Below are 11,519 nucleotides of genomic sequence, written 5' to 3'. Positions count from 1 at the left end.
CTAGGCCTCCAAAAGTGCTGGGATTAGAGGTGCGAGCCACCGCGCCCGGCCTAAGAGCACAAACTTGATGAACTCTGCGTTGCTTGCTCTCTGATGGCCCAGGCCCAGACCCTGCTGGCCCAGCTGGTCCTATGGAGTTATCATCATCTTACATAAGAGGAGCCAGGAAATAGTGGGCGGAGCTAAGAAGACAGGAATCGCATGTTATTTAAAGTTTCAATGGTAACCAAGAGGAGAACTAGCCGGGCGCGGTGGCTCAAGCCTGTAATCCCAGCACTTTGGAAGGCCGAGGCGGGCGGATCACGAGGTCAGGAGATCGAGACCATCCTGGCTAACACGGTGAAACCCAGTCTCTACTAAAAAAAATACAAAAAATTAGCCAGGCGTGTTGGCGGGCCCCTGTAGTCCCAGCTACTCAGGAGGCTGAGGCAGGAGAATGGCGTGAACCTGGGCGGCGGAGCTTGCAGTGAGCCGAGATCACGCCACTGCACTCCAGCCTGGGGGACAGAGCAAGACTCCGTCTCAAAAAAAAAAAAAAAAAAGAGGAGAACTAAAATAGAGAGATATACCACAATGAGGGGAACGCTGGTATCAGTGAGCTAAATTCTGATGTATCACAGCCAAAAGACAAGAGATAATGCATACAATTGATCAAACAATCAGCCTATAAGACAGGGTGAGGAAAAAGAACAAAAGAAACAATTGATCAGGCAATAAGAATATAAGCTAGTTTTTTGTTTTGTTTTGTTTTGTTTTTGAGACAGGGTCTCACTCTGTCCCCCAGGCTGGAGTGCAGTGTTGCGATCATACCTCACTGCAGCCTCAACGTCCTGGGCTCAAGTGATCCTCCCTCCTCAGCCTCCCAAGTAGCTGGGACCACAGGCGCACGCCACTACGGATGGCTAATTTTTTAATTTAGGGTAGAGATGAGGTCTTGCTGTGTTGCCCAGTCTAGTCTTGAACTTCTGACCTCAAGTGATCCTCCAGAGTTGGCCTCCAAAAATGCTGGGATTACAGGCGTGAGCCACTGTGTTGAGCTGTTTGAAAATTTTTTATTTATTACCAAATCATTGGTAAATCTCTGTGGCTCATGCCTGTAGTACCAGCACGTTGGGAGGCCAACATTGGAGGATCACTGAGGCCAGGAATTTGAGTCCAGCCTGGGCAATATAGTGAGACCCTGTCTCTACAAAAAATAAAAATATTGGCTGGGCACGGTGGCTCACGCCTGTAATCCCAGCACTTTGGGAGGCCAAGATGGGTTTGAGGTCAGGAGTTCAAGACTGGCCTGGCTAACATGGTGAAACCCCGTTTCTACTAAAAATACAAAAAATTATCTGGGCATGGTGGTGCGTGCCTGTAATCCCAGGTACTCAGAAGGCTGAGACAGGAGAATCGCTTGAACCCAGGAGGCGGAGGTTGGGGTGAACCAAGATAGCGCCATTCCACTCCAGCTTGAGCAACAAGAGTGAAACTCCGTCTAAAAAAATAAATACATAGGCTGGGCGCGGTGGCTCACGCCTGTAATCCCAGCAATTTGGGAGGCTGAGGCAGGTGGGTCAGGAGGTCAGGAGATGGAGACCATCCTGGCTAACACGGTGAAACGTCGTCTCTACTAAAAATGCAAAAAATTAGCTGGGCATGGTGGCAGGCACCTGTAGTCCCAGCTACTCCAGAGGCCAAGGCAGGAGAATGGCGTGAACCCAGGAGGCAGAGCTTGCAGTGAGCTGAGATCGTGCCACTGCACTCCAGCTTGGGTGACAGAGCAAGACTCCATCTCAAAAAATTAATTAATTAATTAAAATAAATAAATAAAATAAAAATAAAAATATTAGCCAGACGTAGTGGTGCACGCCTGTCGTTCTAGCTACTCGAGAGGCTGAGGCGGGAGAATCAGTTGAACCCAGGAGTTCAAGGCTGCAGTGAGCTGTGATTGTGCCGCTGCACTCCAGTGTGAATTACAGAGGAAGACCCTGTCTCAAAAAACAAAACAAAACAAAATTTTTGTTTGAGGTCTTTAGTATGAGTTCTTCTGTGCTAGCTGAGGTTTTAAAAATGTGCACTATGTTAAACAAGAATTTAAAGTAAATAACTTAAAGTCGGCCAGGTGCGGTGGCTCACGCCTGTAATCCCAGCACTTTAGGAGGCCAAGGCGGGTGGACCACGAGGTCAGGAGATCAAGACCATCCTGGCTAACACAGTGAAACCCCGTCTCTACTAAAAATACAAAAAATATTAGCCGGGTGTGGTGGCGGGCGCCTGTAGTCCTAGCTACTCGGGAGGCTGAGGCAGGAGAACGGCTGAACCCGGGAGGCAGAGCTTGCAGTGAGCCAAGATCACACCACTGCGCTCCAGCCTGGGCGACAGAGCAAGACTCCGTCTCAAAAAAAAAATAATAATAATAATTTAAAGTCATTTAAACTAAATGACTTTAATTAAAAAAAAAAAAAAAAACACCTCGCTGGGTGAGGGGCTCACGCCTGTAATCCCAGCACTTTGGGAGGCAGAGACTGGCAGATCAGTTGAGGTTGGGAGTTCAAGACCAGCCTGGGCAACATGGTGAAACCCTGTCTCTACTAAAAATACAAAAATTAGCCAGGCATGGTGACGGGCACCTGTAACCCCAGCTACTCAGGAGGCTGAGACACGAGAATCGCTCGAACCTGGGAGGCAGAGGTTGCAGTGAGCCAAGATCGGGTCATTGCACTCTAGCCTGGGTGACAAGAGTGAAACTCCGTCTCAAAAAAAAAAAAAAGCCGGGTGTAATGGCTCACATCTGTAATCTCAGCACTTTGGGAGGCTGAGGTGGGCGGATCACTTGAGGTCAGAGTGCCTGTAATCTCAGCTACTTGGGAGGCTGAGGCAGGAGAATCACTTGAACCCAGGAGGCAGAGGTTGCAGTGAGCCAAGACTGCGCCATTGCACTCCAGCCTGGGCAACAAGAGCGAAACTCCATCTCAAAAACAAAACAAACCAAAACAAAAAATAAATTTTTTTTGAGGTCTAAAGTATGAGCTTTTCGGTACTAGCTGATGTTTTAACAATATGCACATTGTTAAACAATCATTTAAAGTAAATGATTTAAAGTCATTTAAGTTAAATGACTTTAATTAAAAAAAAAAAATCAGGCCGGGCTCAGTGGCTCACACCTGTAATCCCAGCACTTTGGGAGGCCGAGGCAGGCGGATCACGAGGTCAAGAGATCAAGACCATCCTGGCCAACATGGTGAAACCCTATCTCTACTGAAAATACAAAAATTAGCCAAGTGTAATGCCTGTAATCCCAGCTACTTGGGAGATTGAGGGAGGAGAATCGCTTGAACCCCAGGGGCAGAGGTTGTAGTGAGCCAAGATTGCACCACTGCACTCCAGCCTGGCGACAGAGCAAGACTCTGTCTCAAAAAAAAAAAAAAAAAAAAAAAGTACTATCTTGTTCCTCCACATCTTTATGGCACTTAGTGGACTTGCGGACTTGTAGAATGGAGAACACAAAGTTCGTTCTCCTCATTGTACAGATGAGCGATGAGGAAAAAAAGGCTTAATGACTTAGCGATGTCACGGAGCCCATTGGTGACTAAGCTGGGGCCAGGTTGGCAGCAGCAGTCGGCAGTTCCTGGGCTTCTATCCCAGTGTGCCTTCCACTATACCATGCTTCCAATGCAAAATGTCAGCAAGGTTTACATAATTAAGAGAAAACAGTCATTTTCTTTGGGCCATCAGACACTTGTATTTGAAGGGATCCAGAACCTTCCTTGGGGTTTTTATTCTTTTCATTAAGATGGCAAATTAGGGTGGGCACAGTGGCTCACACCTGTAATCCCAGTACTTTTTGGAAGGCCAAGGCCGGAGGATTGCTTGAGTCCAGGAGTTCAAGACCAGCCTGGGCAACATAGCAAGACCCTGTCTCTACCAAAAAGTTAGCTGGGTGTGGTGGCGCATGCCTGTGTTCCCAGCTACACAGGAGGCTGAGGCAGGAGGATCTTTTGAGTCCAGGAGGTTGAGGTTACAGTGAGCTATGATTGTTCCACTGCACTCCAGCGTAGGTGACAAAGTGAGACTCCAAAAAAAAAAAAAGATAAAAAAAAAGATGATAAATTACATTAACACACTATGAGAATTAGCCAGGGGTGGTGACATGCACCTGTAGTCCCAGCTATTTGGTACTCCATCGCTTGAGCCCAGGAGGGTGACTGCAGCAATCCAAGATCTTGCCACTGCATTCCATCCTGGGTGATAGAGTGAGACCTTGTCTCTAAATAAATAAATAAAAAGAGAAAGAACTATCAGCAAATATTGAACGTTAATTAATAATATGCATTCTGGACCACAGACAGGTCCATCCGGGGTTGTTCTGGATTCTCATCATAACTTAAAGGGAAACTTTCACAATGTCTGGAGCCCTTGATGTCCTGCAAATGAAGGAGGAGGATGTCCTTATGTTCCTTGCAGCAGGAACCCACTTAGGTGGCAGCAATCTTGACTTCCATATGGAACAGTACATCTACGAAAGGAAACGTGATGGCATCTACATCCTAAATCTGAAGAGGACCTGGGAGAAGCTTCTGCTGGCAGCTCGTGCCATTGTTGCCATTGAAAACCCTGCCAATGAGGGCCGGGTGTGGGGGCTCAGGCCTGTAATCCCAGCACTTGGAGAGGCCGAGGTGGGCGGATCACGAGGTCAGGAGATCAAGATCATCCTGGCTAACACAGTGAAACCCTGTCTCTACTAAAAAATAAAATACAAAAAAAGTAGCCGGGCATGGTGGTGGGCGCCTGTAGTCCCAGCTACTCGGGAGGCTGAGGCAGGAGAATGGCGTGAACCCGGGAGGTGGAGCTTGCAGTGAGCCGAGATGGCTCCACTGCACTCTATCTAGCCTGGGCAACAGAGTGAGATTCCGTCTCAAAAAAAAAGAAAAGAAAACCCTGCTGATGTCAGTGTCACATTCTCCAGGTATACTGGCCAGAGGGCCGTGCTGACGTTTGCTGCTGCCACTGGAGCCACTCCAATCGCTAGCCGCTTCACTCCTGGAACCTTCACTAACCATATCCAGGCAGCCTTCCAGGAGCCATGGCTTCTTGTGGTTACTGACCCCAGGGCTGACCACCAGCCTCTCACAGAGGCATCTTATGTTAACCTACCTACCTTGCTCTGTGTCACACAGATTCTCCTCTGTGCTATCTGGACATTTGCAATCCCATGCAACAAGGGAGCTCATGCAGTGGGTTTGATGTGGTGGATGCTGGCTTGGGAACTTCTGGTCATCTGTGGCACCATTTCCCGTGAACACCCATGGGAGGTCATGCCTGATGATCTCTCCTTTTTTTTTTTTTTTTTTTAGATGGAGCCTCGCCCTGTCACCCAGGCTGGAATGCAATGGCGTGATCCCAGCTCACTGCAACCTCTCCTCCTGGGTTCAAGTGATTCTTCTGCCTCAGCCTCCCGAGTAGCTGGGGCTACAGGCACCTGTCACCACACCTGGTTAATTTTTTGTATTTTTAGTGGAGACAGGGTTTCACCATGTCAGCCAGGATGGTTTCGATCTCCTGACCTTGTGATCTGCCCGCCTCGGCCTCCCAAAGTGCTGGGATTACAGGCATGAGCCACCGTGCCCAGCTGGTAATCTCTATTCTATAGAGATCCTGAAGAGGTTGAAAAAGAAGAACAGGTTGGGCCAGGCGCAGTGACTCATGCCTGTAATCTCAGCACTTTTGGAGGCCGAGGTAGGTGGATCACGAGGTCAGGAGTTTGAGACCAGCCTGGCCAACATGGTGAAACCCCGTCTCTATTAAAAATACAAAATAAAATTAGCCAGGCGTGGTGGTGCGTGCCTGTATTCCCAGCTATACGGGAGGCTGAGACAGGAGGATCTCTTGAACCCAGGAGGCGGAGGTTGCAGTGAGCTGAGATCGCACCACTGCACTCCAGCCTGGGCGACAGAGCAAGACTCTGTCTCAAAAAAATAAATAGATAAATAAAAATAAAATAAAAAGCTGTCTGCTGCTGAAAAGGCCGTGACCAAAGAGGAATTTCAGGGTTAATGGACTGCTTCAGCTCCTGAATTCACTGCTACTCAGCCTGAGGTTGGAGACTGGTCTTACGACGAGCAGGTGCCCTCTGTGCCTATCCAGCAGTTCCCTACTGAAGACTGGAGCAGTCAGCCTGCCACGGAAGACTGGTCTGCAGCTCCCATTTCTCAGGCTGCTGAATGGGTAGCAGCAACAACTGAATGGCCTTAATGTGTTCTTGCACGGGCTCTTAAGCCACATGGAAATAAGGTTGACAGAAAATAAACATCAGTTTCTAAAAAAAAAAAAAAAAAAAAAAAAAAATGCATTCTGAAGTGTTGAAGGGTAACATGTACTGCTTTCTGTAACTTCTTTTGAGTTGAATTTAAAAATGAGGTGAATTGTTGAATGGATAAACGGATAGATACGTGGTAAAGCAAGTGTAATAAAATGTTCATTGCAGAATTTAGGTTGACATATGGCTATTCGCTGTATATTTCTTTCAACTTTTCTGTGTATGTGAAAATTTGTAGGCCGGGTACAGTGGCTTACGCCTATAAACCCAGCACTTTGAAAGGGCAAGGCGGGTGGATCACTTGAGATCAGAAGTTTGAGACCAGCCTGGCTGACATGGTGAAACCCCGTTGCTACTAAAAATACAAAAATTAGCTAGGCATGGTGGCCTGTGCCTGTAATCCCAGCTACTCGAGAGACTGAGGCTTGAACCTGGGAGGTGGAGGTTGCAGTGAGCAGAGATCACACCACTGCACTCCAGCCTGGGCGACAGAGCGAGACTCTGTCACAAAAAAAAAAAAAGAAAAGAAAAGAAAAAAAAGGCCAGGCACCGTGGCTCACACCTGTAATTCCAGCAGGCGGGGCGGGTGGATCATGAGGTCAGGAGATGGAGACCATCCTGGCTAACAAGGTAAAACCCCGTCTCTACTAAAAAATACAAAAAAAAAAAAAAAAGGGAAAAAAATTAGGCTGGGCATGGTGGCTCACGCCTGTAATCCCAGCACTTTGGGAGGCCCAGGCGGGCAGATCACGAGGTCAGGAGATCGAGACCATCCTGGCTAACACGATGAAACTCCGTCTCTACTAAAAATAGAAAAATTATCCGGGCGTGGTGGTGGGCGCCTGTAGTCCCAGCTACTTGGGAGGCTGAGGCAGGAGAATGGCATGAACCCAGGAGGCGGAGCTTGCAGTGAGCTGAGATCACGCCACTGCACTACAGCCTGGGCAACAGAGCAAGACTCAGTCTCAAAAAAAAAAAAAAATTAGCCAGGCTTGGTGGCGGGTGCCTATTGTCCCAGCTACTCAGGAGACTTGAGGCAGGAGAATGGCATGAAACTGGGAGGCAGAGCTTGCAGTGGGCCGAGATTGTGCCACTAACACTCCAGCCTGGGCAACAGAGCAAGACTCTCTCTCAAAAAAAAAAGAAAAGAAAAAGAAGCCGGGCGCGGTGGCTCACACTTGTAATCCCAGCACTTTGGGAGGCCGAGGCGGGCGGATCACAAGGTCAGGAGATCGAGACCACGGTGAAACCCCGTCTCTACTAAAAATACAAAAAAATTAGCCGGGCGTGGTGGCGGGCGCCTGTAGTCCCAGCTACTCGGAGAGGCTGAGGCAGGAGAATTGCTTGACCCCAGAAGGCAGAGGTTGCAGTGAGCAGTGATCGCTCCACTGCACTTCAGCCTGAGCGACAGAGAGACTCCATCTTAAAAAAAAAAAAAAAAAAAACTTGTATAATAAAATGTTAGGGCCGGTTGTGGTGGCTCATGCCTGTAATCCCAGGCTGAGGCGGATGGATCACCTGAGGTCAGGGGTTCAAGGCCAGCCTGGCCAACATAGAGAAATCCCGTCTCTACCGAAAATACAAAAATTAGCTGAGCGTGGGGGCGGGCGCCTGTAATCCCAGCTACTCCGGAGGCTGAGGCAGGAGAATTGCTTGAACCCAGGAGGCAGAGGTTGCAGTGAGCTCCGATGGTGCCATTGCACTCCAGTCTGGGCGACAAGAGTGAAACTCTGTCTCGAAACATAAAATGAAATGAAATGAAATGAAATGAAATAAAATGTTAGGGGAGGCCAGGTACGGTCGCTCATGCCTGTAATCCCAGCACTTTGGGAGGCTGAGGCGGTCAGATAACTTGAGGTCAGGAGTTCAAGACCATCCTGGCCAATATGGTGAAACCCCATCTCTACTAAAAATACAAATAATTAGCCAGGCATGATGACACATGCTTGTAATCCCAGCTGCTGGGGAGGCTGAAGTGGGAGGATCACTTGAGCCCAGGAGTTTGAGGCTGCGGTGAGCTATGATTGCACCAGTGTACTCCAGCCTGGGTGACAGAGCAAGACTCAGTCTCAAATATATATATATATATACACACACACACACACACACACACACACATACACATATACGTGTGTGTGTGGTATATATATATGTATATATGTATATACGTGTGTGTGTATGTGTGTGTGTGTGTGTGTGTGTGTGTGTGTATATATATGAGAAGGGTTGAGGTTGGCCAGGCGCGGTGGCTCATGCCTGTATTCCCAGCAATTTGGGAGGCCAAGGCTGGCAGATCGCCTGAGGTCAGGAGTTTGAGACCAGGCTGGCAAATGTGGCGTAAACCCAGTCTCTACTAAAAACACAAAAATTGGCCAGGTGCAGTGGCTCACGCCTGTAATCCCAGCACTTTAGGAGGCTCAGGCAGGTGGATCATGAGGTCAGGAGTTCAAGACCAGCCTGGCCAACATGGTGAAACCCCGCCTCTACTAAAATTACAAAAATTAGCTGGGTGTGGTGGCAGGTGCTGTAATCCCAGCTACTTGGGAGGCCGAGGGAAGAGAATCGTTCGAGCGCGGGAGGAAGAGGCTGCACTGAGCAGAGATCGCACCACTGTACTCCAGTCTGGGCGACAGAGCAAGATTCTTTCTCAAAACAAAAACAAAATCAAGAGAAACAAGAGGTATAGGCACCAAGAATACACTTCTTGGCCAGGCGCGGTGGCTCACGCCTGTAATCCCAGCACTTTGGGAGGCCGAGGCAGGCAGATCACGAGGTCAGGAGATCGAGACCATCCTGGCTAACACGGTGAAACCCTATCTCTACTAAAAATACAAAAAATTAGCCGGGCTTGGTGGCAGGTGCCTGTAGTCCCAGCTACTTGGGAGGCTGAGGCAGGAGAATGGTGTGAACCTGGGAGGCGGAGCTTGCAGTGAGCCGAAATCGAGCCACTGCACTCCAGCCTGGGTGACAGAGCGAGACTCCGTCTCCAAAAAAAGGAAAAAAAAAGAATACACTTCTCGTTTTTATCACCTCCATGCATTGTCATCACAGGGGAGCTGGTTAACAAAAGTGGTTTGTCTTGTAACTATTCCTGGCTGTTCACACCGGTGCAAATTGACCCAGTTATAGACCCTGTGCGGGTTTATGGCCACACAGTCTCCCTGCTCCGATATGGGCTGGTCATACAACAGCCCCTTCTCTCTTCAGCTTTGTGGTATCTCCCATTCCTGCCTCTTGTAGCTTCTTCCTTTTGGTTAATTTCCTTCTACTGAAGCAACATATGTTCCAGCAGCTTTCTGGGATGTGGTGTGTGGGAGGTAAAACTTTTTTGAGAACTTGCCTGAAAATGTTCTTATTTTATCCGCCTACTTGATCAATAGTTTGACTATGAGCAGAATTCTTCTGTGAAAACTTTTTTCCTTTAGAATTTTTTTGAAGGCACTGCCCCACTCTTGTAACTGCTGGGAAACCCCAAACCAGTCTATTTCCTGTTTCCTTAAGCCACGTGTTTTCTCTTTGGAAACTTGTAGGATCTTATCTGTTGCTATTGTTCTCAAGTTTCCCAATGATGCACTCCAGGTTGGGACTATTTCACTCACTGGGTTGGACTTTCCATCCATAAACTGTTGTCATTCAGGTCTGGGAAATTTCCTTTCAATATTTTCCTGATTGTTTTCCTCCTTTGCTTGCTGTTTGTTCTTTCTTTTTCTATTATAGGATGCATTTTTTCGTTTTTTTTGAGACTGAGTCTCACCCTATCACCCAGGCTGGAGTGCAGTGGCTCTATCTCATCTCACTGCACCCTCTGCCTTCCAGGTTCAAGTGATTCTTGTCGTGCCTCAGCCTCTCGAATAGATGGGATTACAGGCGCACACCACCACGCCCAGCTAATTATTATTATTTGAGATGGAGTCTCACTGTTGTTGCCCAGGCTGGAGTGCAATGGTGAGATCTTGGCCTACTGCAAGCTCTGCCTCCCGGTTCAAGCGATTCTCCTGCCTCAGCCTCCAGAGTAGCTGGGATTACAGGCATGTGCCACCACGCTCGGCTAATTTTGTATTTTTAGTAGAGACAGGGTTTCACCATGTTGGCCAGGTTGGCCTCAAACTCCTGACCTCAGATGATCCACCCACCTCGGCCTCCCAAAGTGCTGGGATTACAGGCGTGAGCCACTGTGACCACCCATCCAGCCCCAGCTTTTCAATTGAGTATTTTTAATTTCTGCTAAGTTGCTTTTAATTTCCACAAATTAAAAAAACACAAGGCCGGGCGTGGTGGCTCACGCTTGTAATCCCAGCACTTTGGGAGGCTGAGGCGGGCGGATCACGAGGTCAGGAGATCGAGACCACGGTGAAACCCCGTCTCTACTAAAAATACAAAAAATTAGCCAGGCGTGGTGGCGGGCGCCTGTAGTCCCAGCTACTCAGAGAGGCTGAGGCAGGAGAATGGTGTGAACCCGGGAGGCGGAGCTTGCAGTGAGCCGAGATTGCGCCACTGCACTCCAACCTGGGCGACAGAGCGAGACTCCGCCTAAAAAAAAAAAAAAAAAAAAAACACAAAAAACTTTCTAATGCTTCCTTTTTAAGTAGAACCCCCTTCTTATTCATGGATGAATAATATCATCTTATTTCTAGCCTTAAAAATAATCATTTACTGGCCAGGCATGCCTGTAATCTCAGCACTTTGGGAGGCCGAAGGGAGTGGATCATGAGGTCTGCAGTTCGAGACTACCTTGGTCAATATGGTGAAATCCCGTCTCTACTGAAAAATACAAAAATTAGCCGGGTGTGGTAGTGCGTGCCTGTAGTCCCAGCTACTCAGGAGGCTGAGGAAGGAGAATCGCTTGAACCTGGGAGGCGGTGGTTGCAGTGAGCCGAGATCATGCTACTGCACTCCAGCGTGGGCGACAAAGTGAGACTCTGTCTCAAAAAAAAAAAAAAAAAAATATATATATATATATATGTATATATAGGTCTAAATATATATAAGATATATCTTATCTCTACCTAAAATATATATATATAATACATATTTATATATAAATATAATATAGGCCAAGTGCAGTGGCTCATGCCTGTAATCCCAGCACTTTGGGAGGCCGAGGAGGGTGGATCACCTGAGGTCTGGAGTACGAGACTAGCCTGGCCAACTTTGTGAAAACCCGTCTCTACTAAAAATACAAAAATTAGCCAGGCATGGTGGCGGGTGCCTGTAATCC

General features: G+C 48.0%; 1 pseudogene; it reads left to right on the top strand.

Annotated features, from left to right (window-relative positions):
- Nucleotides 1-4,388: 4,388 nt before the first annotated feature.
- Nucleotides 4,389-6,039, top strand: LOC116810868 (small ribosomal subunit protein uS2-like; annotated as a pseudogene).
- Nucleotides 6,040-11,519: the final 5,480 nt, after the last annotated feature.

The sequence above is a fragment of the Hylobates moloch genome, unplaced genomic scaffold (genome assembly GCF_009828535.3).
Source record: "Hylobates moloch isolate HMO894 unplaced genomic scaffold, HMol_V3 SCAFFOLD_1, whole genome shotgun sequence".
NCBI lineage: Eukaryota > Metazoa > Chordata > Mammalia > Primates > Hylobatidae > Hylobates > Hylobates moloch.
The sequence above is the reverse complement of the archived record's forward strand: the minus strand, read 5'-3'. Positions and strand labels throughout refer to the sequence as shown.